Below are 21,469 nucleotides of genomic sequence, written 5' to 3'. Positions count from 1 at the left end.
CACTTAAACTATAAATCTAGTTAAAAGTGGAGACCTAACTGTAACTCCCATGCTGCACCTACTTTTACTTTCCATTCTACCTTAGTTAAAGAGCTGTCTGATGTCCCTTTGAGGGCAGCTACTGTAATTCATCCGCTCAAATTTCACAGCTACTTTCACACTTTTTAATTTATCCTTCTGCATTTCAAGCTCCTGACATAAAAATCGTTCTCTCTGTTAAGCAGGATCAGTCGAAGTATCGCTTTCTTCTCCGCCTTTCTTCTCTCGCTCACTCACTCCCTTTTTTCCCTCTAAGAGGACAAAGTCGAATGGCCCAATAGCGTTTAATTGCTGTGGTTTTTATGTGGTCTGCTGAGAAGTAATAGCCACTCAGCACTTCTGTCCACAAGATAGATGCTGCCGATGCTCGTCTGCGAGTTGTGTGCAGCGTGGGAGCACACCCAGTGGCTCAGGGAAGTGCAGGTGAAGTAATAAAAGAAAATGGTTCGCTGGGAGGGGAAAAAAATCCCACAATGGATTTACTTTCCTTATTGGAAACAAGTCACTTGGGGTCACGCTCGCAAGCACATGCAAAGGCACACACACACATACATAAATTCACATCCATGTACACACACAGGCAACCGCAGGAACACACTCACAAACAAGGGTCAGGGAGGAGCGACAACTTGTTAGCAGGCAGCCATTCTCTGTGACCAGTCCAGTAATGCAATCTGTTCTTGCTGTCGGACAGACCTCCATATGGAAGCAGACTCAGATCAAAAATAAAAACAGTAGGAAATCAAAAACAATGCTTGGCTCCTTCCTGTGTTTGGCCCAGCTTTGTGTCACTGACTGGAAACAGACCCATTATTTCCTAGGCCACGCTAAGCTAACATGTCCTTCTCTGTAATGCCTCTGCTTCTCAACAAAACAACACGTTACTTAACATCTGTATTATGTATATTATTATTTGTTACTTTGAGATCAATATATTATGACGTCTCAATGTGCCAGTTAGACTATTGTGGAACAGTTTGCATGTTATAGAAATCATATAATATCTGTAACCTTTATAACACAGTTTAGTCTCAATACATTATGCTTGTATATACAATATGTCATTAAGCTCAAAAAACAGTGATGTCAAATATCCTAATGCAGACGTTAAGGTCTAAATATGAACTACAACTAATCTGATGTGTAAACCACTAAACTAATTCAACTTAAACATTGAAAATATATTGAAATAACCTTTATGCTTCCCATTAAAAGGAGATTACAATATCAAGTACTTAAAAATGGTATTTAAGAGTTTTGAAGCAATTTCATTGAAAGACACTGGAATGTTGTACATTTTCGAGAACATAGAAATAAAAGAGATACATGGAAAAGTTACATAAACTAAGGAACGTCTGTGTTGCTACAAAATAATATATACAGTCACATAAGACTGTTGATAAAATTAAATTACTTTATACAGACACATCCTTTCTACACTATAACCTGCAATATATAGTTCCCACTCAGAATATATCCCTTTATTACACGGCTTAGTTGTATACTCGATTTTGATTGGTTAATACAGAACATGTGACAGATTATTAATACAGTAGTACAGATCGCTGTCATGGACTATTGACCGTTGCTTTGGAGGATCAAAATAGAGAAAGGAAAAGTTGCTAGAAGATGGAGTGCTCGACTTCAGATAAATTAACAGAAGAAAGCAGACAGGAAGTAAACACTAACTGCAGTGTTTAAGGATTTGTTAGTGGTTCAGAAACTGTTAACAGACTTGAAAAGTTACACAAAACCTCAATCAGTGCTGCCGTAAAGTTGTTGCTGTAGCAGTTCCAGCTGTTGGTGCACCGTGGAACAGAGTTTTTAAAAATTTCATAGCGTTAGAAATACGATCATTTTAAAGTCAATAAAATAATTTCAATTAATATTGGGATACGTTAGTTTAGTATCCGACCGTGTAATAAGCGGGATAATGTACAGCGAGTTGGTCATTATGGGAAAAAGAGCACCGTTCAAGCTGATCAAAATCCCTCAGCTTCATGTCGGGCTCTGTGATCACTCTGTTGGATGTTCTTCTCCCCATAATGACCGCCTCGCTGCACTTGATCCCTTACTTCTTTTAGGCTTAAGTCAGAGTTGTGGGGTTTCTTTCAGTGCACACATTTATATTTGACTGCATCAAACTCCAACTATTTTGTTATTAACTCTTATTGGTTATATAGAGTCGCAGGTGCTATACATGCCAGACAGTACATGACTTTAGCTACGCTACGTGCAGAGAACATCATTGACATCCTGGGAGGAAATTAAGTATGTATCAGAGTAATTTATGTGATTACCTTGGAACTGAACCATGTCAGGAGTTCACTGAAGAGTTTAATTGCAATCCATCTGATTGGATTTGGTTAGTGCAACCACATGGTAGAAATTCAAAATCTTGAGTCCATGAAAAAGCAATTACTTGCTTTACTGCTTAACTGTTAAGAGACTCTTATTATGTAGTTAAACCATTCATGACTTTTAATTCAAAGGAAGCTTTATTTTGCTTTATTTACCGCAACTGTGTGGAGTTTATTACTTCTATTGATTAAAGGCACTGGAAGACCGGCTGGATGTATTTTGGACATTTTAGAAATATAAACAAATAGTCTGTGTACATATTCTGTATGAAAATCCTCAGATAACAAAAGAGTGTTAAAAGGTCTGACTGAGACCACTTTATGAATTACTGCCAGAAAGAGTTGACTGTTGTAGCCCCTAATACAAATTTCATTTTTCATGTCATGCACAATGTAAAGTTTCGCTCTTACAAGGAAGTAATTCCAAAGAGAAAATTAACTTTTGGAAGCATTTTTGCCTGTACCACCCAGAGCCGACTAAAGGTAAGCTATTTAGTAATCGTGTCTAATTAAAATGCCCAGTAAAGCATTAATGCATCACCAGTCAACGCTGTCATCATCATTTTTTAGGTACAAGAAAACTCATTACACTTCACAAGTCTTCAAACTCACTCTATTACAAAAGCTACTCTTAATCTGTCCTCAATCAAATAATTCTCTCAAACCAGTTTCTAGCTCCTCACCCCTTCTCTCTCCCTCCCTCCCTCCCTCCCATGTGGGAGCCAGTCACTCATTAGCCACCCAGCGTCTGCTGTATCTCAAACAGCATTTAAACTGACTCTAACACTGAGCCTCCTCATTATTTTTGTAGAAGAAAAGTGATATCATCCGACATGGCACTGCGGTGGCCAATCAAATAAAAACAAGCCCAAATTAATGATAGATGGCGTTACAAAGAAAACACAATATGGACTGTGAGTAAAGGTGGCTTTAAATACTGTTTACAAATGTAAAAAAACGTGTAGTGTTTTGGCCTCTGAGGAGCATTCAAACTCATGGATCTGTCATTCAACTGTAACTTCTTGAAATGCATTTAAATGGGTTCTTTAACTACACATCATCACAAACACAATACTTAAATAAAGTTAATGATTTAATCAGTATAACACTTGTGTAAACCCCCTGCTTTGAAAAATATACCCACATTCAATCAGTAGTTTCCTTAAAAAAAACAGGGCTCAATGAAACCTTATGTTCACAGCTCGCTTGCTTTGTAATTCCTGCTGCAGGTTGTTCAGACAGCAGTGAGGCAATGGTCAAGGGAAACATTCAGACATCCAAAGCCCTCATCTGGGGCTGCTCAGCTACTTAGTTTAGGTTACAGTAATGAGTTGGGCAAGAGGCAGTCATTTGTCCTAGATGAGCTGGCAGCGCAGCAGCTCCCCTACATGGAAAACAGCCTCTGGTAAAAATGACTTTCCATTACTCGTGACCCCATCTGTAGATGATGTTCCCTGCTGATAGGATAACTTGCTGCCTTGCATAGTAACCAGACCATTTTTTGTTGCAAGATAATGGAGGCATATAGTGTGGAAATATCCCTCTAAAAATAGAATAATGTATTCGTCTTTTTGCTAGATGTTTGGATGATGGATGATATTCGGGGAAGCAGTGTGCTCCCACAGTCTTGGGTTTGGGAACCAAACATGTAAAACACTGTCAGCTCACAATAGTGTTCTTGTCATATTTGTACGCGTTTGTATTTTTTGTATTCTCGCTGTATTTCTGTGTAGTCAGCATCCTAGAAAACTGTATCGATCGTGTCATTAGTATGCAATGAAAGTAAAAGCATGTTAAAATTGATTGCTGTAGGGATGCTTCTGAAAGAGGCTCGTTTCATTTCATAACTCACAAATCAATAGTCTCAAAATAACAAATCATCGGCCATCAAGTTATTCGCTCATAGCTATCTGTCATATTGTGCCATTGTGCGTGTGTGTGCATGCGCATATGTGTGGCTTGTTCATTTAGGAGAGAGCACCGAGGCTGAATTTAGTGTCATAACAAAGCAAAAGAATCAATGCAGAAGCACTCTTGATTTCTGTTCTCTGTGCAACAAATACCACTGAAGCAAGATGACAGCATAGAAATAGGCAACTCTGGAGAAGGAGCAAGGGAGAGCTAAAAGAAAAACATAAACAAAAGTGAAGCATGTACAAATTTATCATCTGGGATATTATTTTGGGTATTTTGAATCTGAGACAGGCCAAATCTTTAGGTGAATTTCATGCGTAGAGGCGTCTCTCTAACTGGGACAACAGACCAGACATCCCATACTGAGCAGAGAAACAATTCAAGATAGACGCCTCAAATATTAATAGACACATTTTGGAGTAAACATTAGTTAGTTGCTGCATTTAAAGGGTCCCTATTATTCTTTTTGGGATTTTCCGTTTCCTGTAGTGTGTTATAAAGGTTTTTTTTTCCTTTTGGATGCAAACGGTCTGAAAAGGCTTGGCTCTCAAAGTTCATGCCACTGGGAGTTTCTCTCACGCCCCCCCCCCCCCCCCCCCCGCCTTAAAACGCCTCTGTTATACTCCTTTGTTTTCTTCTGTTACATATAGACGTCACTATTTCACTGTTGCACTTCTATTGGCTAACGCTCCACCACATTGTACGTGATAGGCTAACGGGCGGGACTTCTTTAAGTGGTTGAGCAATCACAACAGAGCCGGCCAGCTAACCAATTAGAGCAGACTAGTTCTTGTTTTAAGATAAATATAAACCTGACAATAGGCAGTATATTTACTTTCTAAAACAGCATTGTTGAATGGCAAGGTTTACATCAGGTAATTCATTTATGTTTCAGGTAATATCAGTTCAAACTAGTTCAAACATTGGTCTTTACCATTTTCATATTCAGTTTGCTTACACGTGTACATGTGCTACTGTTGATGACAGCAATGTCAAAGGTATTTTTTTGAAGATAGTATTTATGTTATATTAAGATTAACCACAACATCAATTTATCTTTACAATGTAGTGTGTGTAGTACTATTACCTATCTGCACATAAAATGATAGTGGAGAGAGCAAACAACCTTTCCTCAGCCAGCTCTTGAAACCTTTCCTATAGAAACACTTATTGGCTTTTTGGCGGAAATATTAATCAGTATTCAAGCCGATTCCCGGGATTCAATGAGAGTTGATATGCCTGTTTTGCTTGAGTAACTGTGGTAATAGAAAAACTTTTATCAAAGCTCCCTCTTACTTCAAGCGGCAGTATTCCTCAATGGCAAGCAGAGCCATCTTCTGATATTATTGTAAAGTTTGTTATTGAAAATTAAAGCACGCAGTGCAGTACTCATACTAACATGCATCTCTCTTTCTTCTGTACCTTACTATCCATTTAGCGATAGCGTTTAAAGCTATGTTGCAGGATTAATTCCAAAGTAAAACCAGCTAGAAATCAGAACCTGTTGTTGTATCAACCTCAAGAGTTTTTCAGAGGGTATGATCGAGTAATGACCTTTAACTTGTAGATGTTTACATCAAGTATGAATCAGAGTTTGCTACCAGTGTGATTAAGCTTGTGTTCTTCAGGGGGCCCCTATTGAAGTTCTGATAATGAAGTTCTCCTTAATTCTGTAAGTGTTGCCTTTGACCTTTCGAGTCAAATTACACATTAAAGGTGCACATTGGCACCTAATTCTAAACCAATATTTTTTTCAGAGATTCTTTTCAACATGTAAATTCAACATACAAGTCTCTTTCAGGCTTTTTTTTTTCTGACATTTTTTAAAATGTTATATTACGGGCTGACAAGCAAACGGAATAATTGGTGATATTTGAAGCATTTGAACGATCTTAAACAGGTCTATGGATGCATCTCACAATTATTTTCTCTATTTTTGCCCAACACAAACAAGTTGGAAATGTAACCATTACTTTCTCTGTCACGCAAATCGCCATGGAGTCTGATAAATGTTGCCATGTTTCATGATTGAAGCACACCTGACTGACAACTCATTATATTTCAGCCCTCCTATGAATGCGGGGTAACATTTAATATGCAGTAATCTGGTTTTATTGTGTTTCTTGCAGTTCAAATTTGATCAAATCTTTCAATCTCAATTGCCCCAAAATTCACTTTAAGGTTTCCAGTTTAGCATTTTACACTTTCTCTGCAGCCTCAAAAGTTATTGTTGCATTTATAAACCACAGCTGTAGCAGTCAGAATACATTTCGGTCTTTTAAAATGTGATCATTAAACTAAGAATAATTACCACTTTAACATTATTACAGAAATGATTATCATGATGAGTATAGTAACACTACGGTTTCAGCTGCTTCATTTTCTAATTTTGCTGCATTTGGAATATGATTAACCTTCCTGGGACCTAATTCACTAATTTCATGCCAACATTGTTGTGGGTTTTACATTTGTATCTGCTTAACATGCAGGGTATGTCCATGGTTAACACTGCATTTACATAACTTAGCAAATTTTAAAAGGTTTAAATGCTTTTTCTTCTCAGATTTTCTTGTTATTTTTTTGTACTGTGTAATTTTCTTCATTTTCTTGCCACAAAACCTCTAATTCAGTGTTTGTTCTTCTCTCTGACAGCTCTAACAAGCATTCTGTTTTGAGGAAAAATAATATAAATGGCTCCAAATTGGTCAATGTTTACATAATGTATGTCTAATGTGATCAAAGAAAAAACAAAGGCACAGTTGTGTTTTCACTACACTCTCGTTCCCATTGGTCTCCTTTTGATTTTAATTACAGCGTGTGAAACGGTTGCTAGTTCGCTGTTAGAAGAATTACTTCACTCAGGATCCAACAGGCAGATTAAGATTAAGAGTACTTTGAAGCAATTTCCCATTTAGTGTAAGCCCCGTTGGATGTTTTCCCTCAGATCTAAAGAAATGCACAGGCTTGTTTTATCCCTCAGGTCTGTATCGCTTATCATGTTGCCACTGGAGTGAGATTCAATAGAAATTGATTGAGTGGTGCTCACCGCGTCTCTCTCACGCTCCCTTCACAATCCCAGCCATCCTGCAGGATATCCGGGGCCAGGCCCGCAGCCCTAACCTCTCTGCTCCGCTCTCACTGCGCTGTCTTTGAACACTGATGAGAGTGTGTGTGCTCAAGAGAGATAAATGAATAAAGAGACTGACTGAGGGATGGAGGCCTTTGGGGATTTAAAGCGTGATACGCAGTAAATGTAGGCGACTGGACGACACAGTGTAGCTGTGCAGCCAACAGAGAGCAACGTGACACAACAAGTGGTTCTTGCCAAAGGGACGCTAAAACCTTTGTCCTAGACTTATCCTGTTTTAAAGGTGATAGTGTGCAAATCTGTTCTCAACAAATGTAGCCTGCATTTTGATATAAGACATTGGTTTAGCAATTTCTACTGGTGCCATTTCTGTAGTGTTTGGTAGATGTTTGTTACTTTTCCAGATGCAGTGCAAACTTTAACTCAATTTCCATTAGTACCCAGCAATTACAAGTTCAATTCTTGTTCCCGCAACCAGTGTTATTTGAATGTTAAGACTTTAGTGCACCAAGAGTGTAAGCCGGTGGTTCTAATGTCCCATGTCAAACACCATCTAACCATTTCAGAAAAAGATGGCAGAACAAAACGACATAAAATATTGCATTTGGTTTTTTTTATATTATTTTGAGGAACGTTCAGTTTCCTCATCACCCCACAGAGATTAGATTTTGTGTGCCACCACTTTTGGTCTTATGTATATTAAATCTTTTAGTCACTTGTGTCATTCACATCATGGTACCTTTAATTTTCGAACAATGATTCTACACCACGTCGCATCCCTTCTATATTAGTAAACCCCTCCCTTATCTTTTGTGATAGTTTGTCTTTTTGTTTTCACATTTCTTGTCTCTACTCCGATTTTTTAGTATGCAATTTAAAAAAGCACATTGAAGTAGTTGAAGGAAACACAATGTGATATAAGCACTCACACAGTGTGATCACATAGCTTATGTTTTATATAACCACTCACTTTATGTCACTTTCCTCCACTGTTGGAGGAAAAGTGATTGACTGACACTGTGTCACACTGCCGGGCTAACGTCAAAATACTCATTGTGACATTTCTGTATCCGCGGCAGCAATGGCTTTTTGGTTTGGCTTACAGAAGTGATTGTGCTCTATGTTGTTTGTTAATTTCCATTGACACTATTCATATTGAAATAAATACGTCAATAATAATTATGGTTTTATTACATTGTTCATTGTTATAACAGAGCATACTTATTAGATGCAGGAAAGCTCCAGTGGGAAGAACACGAGGCACTCTTCTAACACAAATACTAATTGTCACAAAAACAGAAAAAAGCGTCCAATGCCTAGAAAGTTATTCACTTGAGGTGTTTATCGCATATCACAGTGAAAGAACAACACAACATGCAACACAAACACGTTTGCTGAGGCTCTTAATGAAAAGGACACAACAGAGTTGATCGATTTTGTTATTTTTCACAAGGGAGTTTGTAACACTACTTGATTGAACCTCTGTTGCTTTGGCAGGTGGGAGGTCTTTATATGTACAGTAGCTCATAATTTCAGCTCTTAATTCTCCTTCACACCCTGTTGATATATTGAACAACACAAAGTGTTGCTTGAAATGAATAATGTCCTATTTCTAAACCTAAAAGGCCTGACAACTATTAGATGTTCCTACATTTGTTATGATGTCGTGCCAGTCAAAAGGTAAATTTGACTTTTTCATTTGAAATATTTACCTGCACAAAAGGAACCTCAGTCGGTGTGACAACTGAAATAACTAGCGTTTTGACCTTTTTCTGTCATTTAGTGAAAGAAAATCATTTTAAGGGGCAAGGAATGAAGAGCCTGGCAGTAAATGAAAGGGTGAAAGGAAAAAGAAACAAGAATAAGGAAGAGAAAATAACGTGTTATTTCACTGGTCTAAAATGTATATGTATCTTGAAAGAAGTCATTGCAGCTTTGCCTGAGTTTTGCTGAAGTATATTCAGTTGACTTTATGGAGAATATTTATCATAAATTACTGATTTTTACTTACTTTACTTGTATGTAAACTGTGTTATGCTTAATAAGCTGGCACTCTCCACAGTCTGATTGTCAATAGTCAAAGATATTTTTCCAACATTGCAGATTAGCTTCTGTTATAAAGAGGACTGCCTTTTATCAACACTCTTATTGGTTATTATAGCTAAATTAGAGCTTTTTCATCAATATCATTTAAAACTAAGAACAGGATTAGAATTACAACATGTCTAATATTTCATTTTTTAGTGCAGCAACAGTTTTGTCAACAACAGCAAAGTCACTATTTAAACTCAATACTTTCTATTTGTCTCAGGCAGCAAGTATACAAGCATCTACCAAACGCTAAGATATGTGACAACTAAATTAATCAGATTCCATGCTGACAGCTTCTATTTTAGCTTCTTTGTTACATTTAGCTGATCTAGCACATTGTGATTTTGTCAAACATGGCTGCAGTGAAAGAGGAACTATAAAGCAGAGAGGAAAGGAGTTTTTGTATGCATCCTTTCTCAGTTGGGGTATCCCATACACCCATAAGCATGAAGTATGTTGGCTTCAGTTTTGTTGCAGCTTCCATTATTCACATGTTAAACAAAACCCACACAACTTTTTGTCATAATCTAGTGCCGTGTTTTGTCATTGAAAGAACTGCAGGTGGGCTGTTGCAGTACCATGCAGCAGTTTGATTATGCCCACAAAGAGATTTATATGAATAATCTATTACATCATTTATAGAGAGGGTGATTTTGTATTACCTTGTGTGATGACAAGGTTGCTTTATTTGCAAAAAATGACAAAAATAAAATCAAAATTTGAGAATCTTGGTAATCCGGACATAACAAACAAAAATAAGTAAGTAAAAAAATATTGTTTCATACTTTGTTGAAATATTCACTAAATATAGGAAAACTTAAACTACAAATCAAAGATGTTCCTTGTAACCCCAAAGTTTTAAATCACACATGCACAGTGCAGCAGCAGTAACCCTCTTGTCAGTGTAGTTAACTTCCAATTTAATTTCCCTTGCAAAGATAGCAAATTTCTCATTTCCAGCCGCCCTCACTCCCATAAATGAGCTCATTGCACTGACAGTGTTACTAACAACGTTGGCTTCATTATTTTTTCAGACACACTGAAACGATTTTCTAAATTAACCCTGGCATTTGTAACACATCTACGTAATTTCAATTGTCGACTAATCACGTCGGTGTACAGAGAAAAATAATATATCTTTGTCCCTCTGCCTTTGTCAATGTTGGCATGACTTTTTAATATTGTTTTCATAAATGAAATCTTCCCCCTTTTCATGTAAATAATTATGCATGGAATAATTTAAAACACGTAAATCATGTTTTTTTTCCCAAGCAAAATATATAATCCCACAATGGGTTTTTCAAGACGGTAATTGCAATTACTTATTAATGAACATATACATTTATTTAGGTAGCAGGCTTTCCATGAACAGGCAAGGTTACAATTTCTTATAACCGTTACTTAAATTGAAATGGATTTTAGAGGTCGGCCCTCCACTCTCCTTTGTGTTCTTCTACTGATGATCATTGCAATTTCAAGTTTCCTCGTTGCCCCTTGGCATCCTGTGATGGGAAACACAAAATACGATATGTTCATGCTCAAAAGCTCCAGTAGCCACCATGAGATGAAACCTGTTTGATGACGTGGTAAACGACTTTTATTTTCTTGAGGAAAAAGACGGCACAAAACCCATTTTTCATTGTAGTAAAGGGGGCAAAGGCAGGTCTTATGTGGCAAGTGATGAATGGTTAGTGGGAAGGAATCCATCTGCTGCATCAACACGAACGGAAATGGGATCATCCACCGATAAAAAAAAAATGGCACTCATAGAGATGAGCTTAATTCACACACGAGACCTAAAGTCACTGTAGACAAAAACAGTGTGTGTGTGTGTGTGTGTGTGTGTGTGTGTGTGTGTGTGTGTGTGTGTGTGTGTGTGTGTGTGTGTGTGTGTGTGTGTGTGTGTGTGTGTGTGTGTGTGTGTGTGTGTGTGTGTGTGTGTTGGAAGAGAAAGAGAGAATTTCTTTCATCTGTGTCTTTTTGTCTCAAATTAGTTTTTTTTTTCCCATTTTTACACACACACACACACACACACACACACACACACACACACACACACACACACACACACACACACACACACACACACACACACACACACACACACACACACACACACAATAAAATTCACTTATGGCTGTGGGCCATGCAGACTAAATACCAACTATCTATCATCTGAGATATTTCATACTTTCTAAATTCAATAAGGCGGCATGATTTATGTAGTGGCTCGGCAGCTTTGGTATAGAATAATGTTGAGGTTTAGGGATATTGACAATAATATACATTAAGGTATTTGTTTTTGAATTCAGTGCACATGAAAATATTAGGGAAAAGGGAATATTCTCCAGACAGTTTGATACCACTCTGTTATCACTGAATATCCCCCAAGTTTTCCATTTGGGAAATTCATTCACATTATATGGAATTGTATTTTATTCATAAGTCTGTCAGGATGCAGCTTCCTGCTTATTCTGACTTAGTTTGAATGCTTGAGCTTCACTTTGCAGAACTATGTATGTGCAGAGTTTGACAGTTTGCAACTTATACAAGTGTGATGTGAAACCCTCAAGTACATACAGTATATCTAGAGAACGGACTTTTCTGTGTCATTATATCATTGAACTTGTAAGCATATCGACAATATTCATCCGTTCAGGAGTTCGAAAGACTGTTCTTTTGTGTAAATGTCAACTTATTTTGTCTGTAGTTACTGCTTACTTTTCTGTACTCAACCAGACCCTGATATCCATCTTACCTTAACCAAGTGCTGCCAGTTCCTGAAAAATAACCAGAAAAGTGTTTAATGCTGTATAATCCACACTGCGGTCATATAAAGATGTTTAGGATTTTGGAAGGACAGAGCTCAGAACAAAACTCAATGCTATACAATCCAATTGCTGTTTGGTCTAAAACAAAATCAAACCTTCAAAAAAGGGAGTTTTTAATGTATCCATAGTGAACGATATAACAGCAGTGTGCTGCTGACAGGTATTGTTAGACGGCATTACGTCCTTTCCTTTCATGAAGGATGGTCCGGTTTATTCTATGTTAAAAGACATACAAAAGGAAGCATTGAAGAACCTTTCCTTGGCATTCATATAACTTCAGCCATTATAATGAATGCCACTTAATATTTCTGGGCCATTCCCCTCATAAGCAACCCTAAGCTAAACAGACCATTCGGCCGCCGTGAAATGTGTAGCTTTACTTTGTTTGTTTGAGACTGCTGCTGAGTAATAGGAAAGACACACAAAAATGCTTGAATTGAATAAATATATATAGATATAGATTAAAGTCTATAATAATTACACTTAGTTTGGTTACTTATTAAAACAATAGTGCATGCATGAATCTTGAATGTAGCTCACAACTGAAACTTTTATTGAACTAATTGCATACAAGAATGGACACAAGACTACTGTACAGTAGATAAAAGCTGCAAACAAAGGCAGCTAGCCGGGGACACCAAATCCCTTTAGCCTCTTCATTTACACCACACTGTGAGAGTTGTATGTTTTCAAAGGCTCTATGAGATTTGTGAGCCAAAAAATAGTTTTTCATTCCCATCCGGTTTTATGGGAACAATACACTTGCATCAGTATCATCAGCATCAGTAGTTTATTCTCCCAAAGTTTTTCATATAACTTTTTTTTGCTATCGTTTGTCTAAGCACAGACCAACATGGAGGAATGCAAATTATTTATTATACACATTTATTTCCGTCCTCTTCTTTATGTGTGCTCAGATTTTTTCCGATTGCAGCACCTTTTTTTTTGTGGCTGCTGGACCGGGGAATAAACTGCGGGAGCATAATATGATTTACACTGAAAAGCACTCCTCTGTTTTGCTCTCACAACTACAAAGCTGTCAGAAGGAGGAAACGGGATCATCTGTTACTTTCTCCTCTCCGTAGGAAAGCATACAGAAGTAACAGAGAAGCCTCTGCCTTTTTTATGTGTGTGGTATTGCAGATCATTCTTAGATGTCTGTTGCGATGTCTGTGGTGCAAAACTGTAGAATATGGGTTTATGAATCCATATTTCCCCATCTCCATATTATTGAATGCATGTACCCATAAGGCTTGCAAAAGTGTTTGCTTTTTTCTCAACCTCAAAAATATCTTATTGTAATGGGAAAGTTGATGCGACTGATCTGATGCCTTAAATGTAAATTCATTCTTGAATATTTTCCCCCAAAAAGGGTGCCATATGTGAATGCTATTAACCACTTAGTTAAGAGACCTTGTTGTCTAGAGCAGTTTATAGTTTTAGTTAAAAGAACTATGAAGTGATCTAATTTCTTTTCCAGAAATGAATAATTTTCCTTATGAAGAAGAGATAAGGAGCTGAGTAACTTTTCCTCTTTCTGTGTTTGAAGAACCAACAGCGGACAATTGTTTTGTTTATCTAATCAACCTTCTTTGCTGGAGGAAACCAAAGTGAAAATGACACCGTTTTCAGAGAATTTGCAATTCCTATGAGCTGAAAACAACCCAGGCCAGCTAAACATGTCATTTTAACTCTCAGTGGGTGAGCGAGGCACCCTCAAGAGCAAACCGTGCTCGGTTTTGTGTCTGCGAGGGCGTGTGTGTGTTTAAATGAGCTTGCCTCAGGAGGTGTTCTGTAACAAAAAAACAAACCCTCAGCAGCACAGCAGACGGGGAAAGCAAATGAGTACTTCTTCTGTGTTGATAGAAGAGCCCCGATATGTTCCTTATCAGCAGGACAAAGAGTATGTACTTAAGTCTCTGTTTGTGTGTGGCTGCATGTGTCTGCCTTCAATTTTCCCGCAGTTGTTGTTTCCTGCTATGGTTATAAAAGAGGCATCAGAAGCTTGTTTGCTCCTTGAATATAAATTCAGTCTACTTTACATTGGTAATTATAAATACTATCTAGACACTTATATATACTGTCAAGCTATAGGAGCTATGAGACATAAAAGGGTGAACATGTTTATCCACAGGTGGATTGTAAACATCTTAGTGTGTGAAAGTAATCAACACTTCTGCTATGTCTGAGGCTCCACGGCGCATATGTCTTTAACACAAAGCAATTTGCAACTCTTCCTAGGAAACGGTTGTGTTTTTTAGACACTGAAAAGGCAGTTCAAATGTGTAATTCGTTTAATGGTATTTTAATCTCTCCCCTCTCCGGGACAGGTGCAGAGTTATAGGGAGTCTGGCAACTAAAGAAGAAAGTACTCACAGAAAAAGGTACGCACGCACGCACGCACGCACGCACGCACGCACGCACGCACGCACGCACACTCCTATGTGTAGAGACACATCCATATTTTCCCCTCTAGTTATAGTGTAATGTTCAATTTAATGGTCTAATGTTCCTTAATGACTGCTTTATGTGCATGGACTTACTGTGCATCTATCAACCTGAAGCACATCTAATCAGACAATTAGCCCTCATCTTGGGCTAATTTTCATGTATGTATTCATCACCATAACTGCTGCTCTAATAGGAACACAAATGAATTGTCACTTCTCTATAACACACACATACAGACACACAACCCCACATCTTATTTTATCTATCTGTCTTTGTCTCTGTATGGACAAAGAGATTAAAGCTTAGCAGCATCAAACCCCGACAAATAAAACTGACAATTGACCAACTGAGGCTGCACAGTTAAATTCTCTAATGCAGTCTTGATTCACTACAAAGTGTGTTCTAGTCTACTGAGGGATGGCTTAGTAAGTGTTACTCACGGCTGTCATTTTTCAAGTTCAAAAGACTAATACCCAAAATCATAACAAATGTACACGAGAAATAAAGCCAGGCACAGAGACTCAGTTTGTGCTGGTTTAAAGATAGCAATAGTCTGAGTATCATTGTATGATTTGTTGCTTTTGCACCAAATTAAGATACAATTTTAATTTGTTCAAACCATTTTTTAAGTTTTAAAGGCACACACAGAGCCCCATATACTAAGTTGCTGAAATCACAGAACCTTATTAATGTGCGATGCGTCTTGTAGAACACACAGCTTTAGAAATGATACGTGCGGTTCATCTGCATCACTGCATATGCTACACTCCTCTGTAATTAGGCATGGGTTAAACAGCTAGGGTACCTTCATCACTTAATTACAATTCCAGCTCTGGGATTTGACAAAGTAGGTACACAACCTCCTGTGTTTATTTACAAACACTTCCACACATATTTCAGTTTGATAATCAGGATTGTCCTCAGGATAAGTCCCAAGCTCCAAAACACAATTTTCTCAGTAGAAGAAAAAAAAATATATACATATATATTTAGTTGTGTAAACATCATTATTATTAGTGTACTTTGTGTGTTCCAAAACTGATGCTTGAGATAAGAATATGAATGATAACAGATGGCAATGTTTTTAGTTGTTTTCATTTATTATCTCTTTATTTGCACAAGAAAAAAAGCAATAATACAATATATTAAATAACCTCTAACATAGCCCTCTTTACAAGGAAAGAAGGAGGATTTTTTTTTAGCCTGCTCATCTAAAGCAGTTTTAACTCCTAACGAGCACACTTCAAGCATCCCTGCTGTGACGCAGCTTTTTCTCAACATGTGAGATGCAGAGCTGAACAGCCGCTCGCTGTCCCTGCATGGAGCTCAGAGTTTCTCCAATATCAGAGGGTGGTCACATTACTGGTTAGAAACATGTTTAACAGACTGCATGACGCTGATCTTTATCCAAGAAATTGAAATACTACCACATGGCTGACATTTTCTTTCATTTGTAAAAACACATTGGCTCTAACCATGCCTGCAAATTTCAACTTTTACATCAAGCAGTTAAAAATCACCCGATGTGGGATCATCACCTTGCTGTTCGAGCTGGTTTGGCAGTGCAGCTTTGTTATATTGTGTGTATAAACGTCTCAGATTCTCCTTGATTCTCAGATATTTCTTTTGTCAGTGGTTTGATCTCAAATATATGAGGTTAACAACGAAGAGCACGTCCTGGTGCATTGGTGTGTCTGCAAATATATTCATAGATTTTCATTCCACTGAAGGGAATTTAGAGTTGAATGAATAGGAAGAGCGGTTTAGGGGTAAAGTATCTACATTGTCTCAATGGCAAACTGAAAGCCAGCATCGATTGAAGCAGAGAGGGAAGATAGAATAGCGGATTGGAGGAAGATGGAGAAGGACAGAAGGCTGAACAGATAAAGTGAGATGTTGGCTGCCAATTGCTTTGTTATTCTTTTAAAGCTAACCTTTCAACTGATTAAACCGTTTTATTAGTCTTGCAGTCATTAAACATAAGAGTGCAAACGGCCCACAGTACCATTCCTAATCTAGAATAAACAAAGGTACTAAACATCATGAAATTTGTCTCTGAATGAGCCAGTTTATTTTGACTGAGGTGTCATGATTTGGGCTTCTGGTTATTGAAAGATGAAAGCTCCTTGTCAAAGTACAGAAGCTGTTGAAACAGAAAGGAGCTGCAGAAAAGAAAACATGCAAACACAGAGCATGGACAAAGAGAGGCGAAGAAAGAAGCAGCTTAATCAAAGTGGAGACAGAAGGTGAGAGTGACAGCAGGGGAAGCCTTTGATCTTAGGTTTCTAATCAATGGGGATTATAGTCTGTGTGCCTGTGTCAGACCTGATTATGGCTGCAGCGCTGGCAGACAGTGGTGCATCGAGAAGAGTATAAACAGCTTCTTGTACTGAACAGAGCTGTTCCCAGAAACACTGTCGAGATACATCTGATCACCTCGAAGCTGTTCGACAGGACTCAGAAATTCCACAGGAATATTCGTTTAGAATATAGAAAACTGTGAATAAAACCCCAGCGCATAAATCTTCATTACCCCCAAATATAGTCTGCAGTGACGGTCTCAGCTGTCACACCTAGTAAACCAAAGTGCTACATTGTGACTGTAATATGCAGGCAGTGTTGCTGTGTGTTTCACTGTAGGGAGTAAACATTGTGGATACACAACGCAGGAAATCATATGAACAGAAGACTATAAACTGCAACGCGAGGACAGACAGACCCTGGAGAACAACTTTCAAATCTTTGAGTGTGAAGTCTTTCAACTTCCACTGACAGCAGATGTATTTCGAGTATTTGTATTTGTATATCGAGGGAGTAAAGATGTCAGGATTTTACTGACGTTTGATGTGACAGCTTTTTGATAATGACTTATTATGCATATTATTCTCACAGTTTCCTGCATTTAAACAGAGATGATGCAGTTTTCCATTGTTTGGTTTTTGTGTTGTATGGATGGGTATGGCATTATTACAAAGAAAGAATTGAACTTACATGTGAGAGTTCAGGGGTATGAGGGCAATACTGTGGCGCTGATCTTGTATATAAGATATATAAATTCTCAAGAGAACCTGACGCCCGTACACAAGATGGCACCGTGGATGTAAATGACACGCAACATCGGAGCTCCGTAAAAACAAACCTGTCTGTGACATCTGACGGTCTATTTCACACTATTTTCATATTTTTGGGAGTAATAATATAGTTTTGGACAAACTAAAATATTGTTTTCTGGCATCCCTTTAACATTTTATGGGGAAAATTGCCATTTTGGTATGACGACGCACCCCACAAGTAAGGAGGTACAACTCCCCTGTTACCCGGTTTAGATAAAACCCTGAGAGTTCGCTGGAAACTGAAGGCTTAAGGCTTGAATCTTTTGAATATACTGGCACGAGGCATTTTATGTTCAATTGGGACATATTTTGGTATGTGTACATTTTATAGCCATGGCTCATTGGTGATACACATGACCTATAGGCCCCTCCTGGTAGAATGTGTCCATTCAGATCTGTCCTATGAGTAAAGCTTCAAATGGTAATAGTATATAGTTAAAACCTCTTGAAAATGTATTTTGCATCTATTTTTCAACCAGGAGTGTAATCCAACTGTCCCACGTGTACCAGCAAACTGTTTTCCCACACAACAAAACTATATCACCCACTTTTTTTACAGTTCTAACAGAAAGTCATTTGAAGACAAATAATGTCTAATTAACACATTTAACCGTCCCTTACATGATATTTCTTTCTTATTTATAACTGTTCCGCTGTTTTACTCTACTACTACTTTGGCATTGAGACTGTGCAGCAGAAAGCAGTCGGAGCAATCTGTCACTGTGGGCTCTCTGCTAATGAACTGGACCTTTGTATCCCCTGTTCACTAGGCTATTCCTGGAACTGATAGTACCAAAATCTGATGTCTGGTACAGAGATGCAGCCAAGATAACCCATCCAATCTGACCTTACCTCTCTCTGTTCGGGAAGCTTGGACAATTTGACCTTGTGTAAGCGCAATCAATACTGGATGTCTTAACAGGCTGACCCACCTCTTTAAAAGCTGAACTTCATTTAGATTGTGATAGTGATGCCTGATTGGTGTTCTTCACTGTCATTATGCTCAGGTGCTATAAGCATTGTTTCTAAATGTATAATGGCTTATAAATAAATAGCAAAAATATTTTGATAAAAGTACCATACCTTATACAGCACATTTTAAAACTACTGTTACAAATTGCATCTTAAATAAAACAAAAGCAATCAAATACAAAATCACAGTCCACAAAAGGGAGTATCACATACAAAAGGTGGTGGCAAACAATGGATAAAAGTGCATTAAAGAACACTTGAAATTAATAAAACAAGAAACAGATAGAATAATCAAGAACATTTATAGGGTGCGATATGTTCTAGTCTAAGTTCCTTAAGTAATCACTTTTAAAGGGTTTGAGCAACTAATGATTAAAGCTCTGACAGTTCAGTTGAAAATACTTTTCGTAGGACCATTAATAACCAACAAGTGTGCAGAACGTTTTGAGGACTGTTGTAAGAAACAGGCCATAAAGAAGTATTCTTTTAAAGAAATGCATAACACATTTCTCGAGAAGTGGTTTGATTATCATAAATCTTTACCATCTTTTCTTTGTTTCTTTCTGTATTTATTTTTCTTTTCCTGTGTGTTTTGAATCTAAAATCCATACTGAAAAGCACAAAGCAGTCAGAACCGTAACAATCAGATGCAGACCAGCATACTGCAGTTGGAGAAATCACAGTTGCTCAAAGAAGGTTTTTAAAGAGACAGGTTGTTCAAAGAGTCTGCTCGAGCTCTGACGGAGAAAGCTGGGTAATCTGTAAACGTCCGACAAGAATGAAACATGTTCAGAGCAGCACTGCCTCTAGATCTCATGCTGTGCTTAGGTTCATGAGAACTTAAAAGCTCAGATACAGCTAGGCACTTGTCCAAAACGTGTCTGTAAGGTAATGAGTAACATTTCTAGATCAGTCCTTCTTTGCACTGGTAGCCAATCAAGTCAGGTTCAGGGCTAGTCTTCTATAATAGTAAGCTTTTCACAAGGCGGGTTGAATCCAACTTTTAAAGATTGATGTATCCTTGATACTTTTGAAAGTTCTGTAAGTAGCATGTGGTTAAAAGAGTAATGTCTTACCTGCAGGTTTGTGCCAGAAGAGGCCTCTCTCATAAAATGATAGTCAAGGGATTTGGCCAATCAGATTGTTAGTGTTACATTTCATGGCTTTGTCATATCCCTTCAATGATTAAAGTCTGACCAATCTTTCTTCAGTATGATCAGTAATGAATAACTCTCCAACCTGTCCCAACAGTTTGTAGCTAAATCAATAATACAAATCTCACAAGTCCAATTGCAGCTTGATAGTAATAATAATAATTTATGTTTTACCAATGCTACTCATATCAAGCCAACCTCAGTCAATAATGGAAGTCCAACCAATCAAACACTTCTATCAGTATGTAATTAGAAAAGTTACACAATTTGGTAGTTGATATTAGTTTCCAGGAAGGCCAGTACAAAAAGTGTGACCAAATGACACATATGCTCGTAATAAATGTACTATGTAACTACTCACTAACTTTTACCTTATACAGCTTAATAGTGTGGATATAACAATAACATCTACAAAACGAAATCAATATACGTCATTATGTATCCCTTTACTTTGCGCTAAACCAGCACATTTCCCAACTAATAATTACAAATAATTGACAAAAAAAGACCCTAAAATAAGAAAAAAGTAATTGACAGTTTCAACAGGGGTAAAATATCACTACTACTCATCGATATAGTAGGTTATTCACATTTCAAAGAGAAGCTGTCATTTACAAACAGGCAAAATGTCACTACAAACACAAGCAGATCCATGTTCCAATGCCTGTCAATAAGACAAAATGCCGTGCAGGCTTTAAAATAACCAGCTTTGTGGTTCTCTGCCATTGAGCTGTTTATTCGGTAATTGAATACAATCCCGACGTCGCCCCATGAACATCTTTTCTTCCCTCACTGTCATGGCATTGAACAGACAGCAGCAACATAAGAACGTGTCAATCCTTTTGATCCTCCATAGTTACTTTATCGTGTCTGCACAGCTTATGGTATTGGATTGTTGCTGTGGTTCGTGTGTCATTTCAACCCACCTTCGAATTATAGAAGAGAGAGAAAAACAGATAGCACAGGTGGTAGTAGGCTGACTTTTCCCCACCCTTTTACTTTATATGAAAGCCACAGGAGAAAGCATTTCTGTCCCCTAAGCAACAGAAGCCTTTGAAAGGTGAAGATTAAAGGACAGAAAATGGTTGCTTGAAAGGAGAGAGCCCAACAGAGAGCTTTTGGAGGGACGGATAGAAGGTTTTTTGATGGTTTGAGTCCATTTTTTGTTTTAGGTCATGCTTGAGCAAAAAGATAGGGGAAGAGAATTATAAGAGAGGTAGTCGGAGGATTACAAGTGTATGTCAAAGTCAGGCACTGACAGGCTGTTTGATGTGTGTTATGTAGGTACCATACTCTGCAGTGGAGAGACAATTTGGAAAATAGCACTGCTCTTTAAAACCTTGAACATATGTCGTGTGACTACTACAAATAAAATAGCAGAAATACTGAAGCAAAGACACTATTGTGATTAAAAGCCAAATACATTTTGTTTGTGCATTCTGAATTAGTTATGATG

At 37.7% G+C, this 21,469-nt stretch overlaps 1 protein-coding gene across 2 annotated transcripts in view; it reads left to right on the top strand.

Annotated features, from left to right (window-relative positions):
- tnr (tenascin R (restrictin, janusin)) overlaps nucleotides 1–21,469 on the top strand; it is a 147,209-nt gene that overhangs the window by 52,549 nt on the left and 73,191 nt on the right. For both annotated transcript variants that reach the window (XM_063885018.1, XM_063885016.1), the window contains exon 3: nucleotides 14,654–14,707. The gene's annotated coding sequence lies outside the window, so the exon portion shown is untranslated. The remainder of the gene's footprint in view (nucleotides 1–14,653; nucleotides 14,708–21,469) is intronic.

The sequence above is a fragment of the Eleginops maclovinus genome, chromosome 6 (assembly GCF_036324505.1).
Source record: "Eleginops maclovinus isolate JMC-PN-2008 ecotype Puerto Natales chromosome 6, JC_Emac_rtc_rv5, whole genome shotgun sequence".
Classification (NCBI taxonomy): Eukaryota; Metazoa; Chordata; class Actinopteri; order Perciformes; family Eleginopidae; genus Eleginops; species Eleginops maclovinus.
The sequence above is the reverse complement of the archived record's forward strand: the minus strand, read 5'-3'. Positions and strand labels throughout refer to the sequence as shown.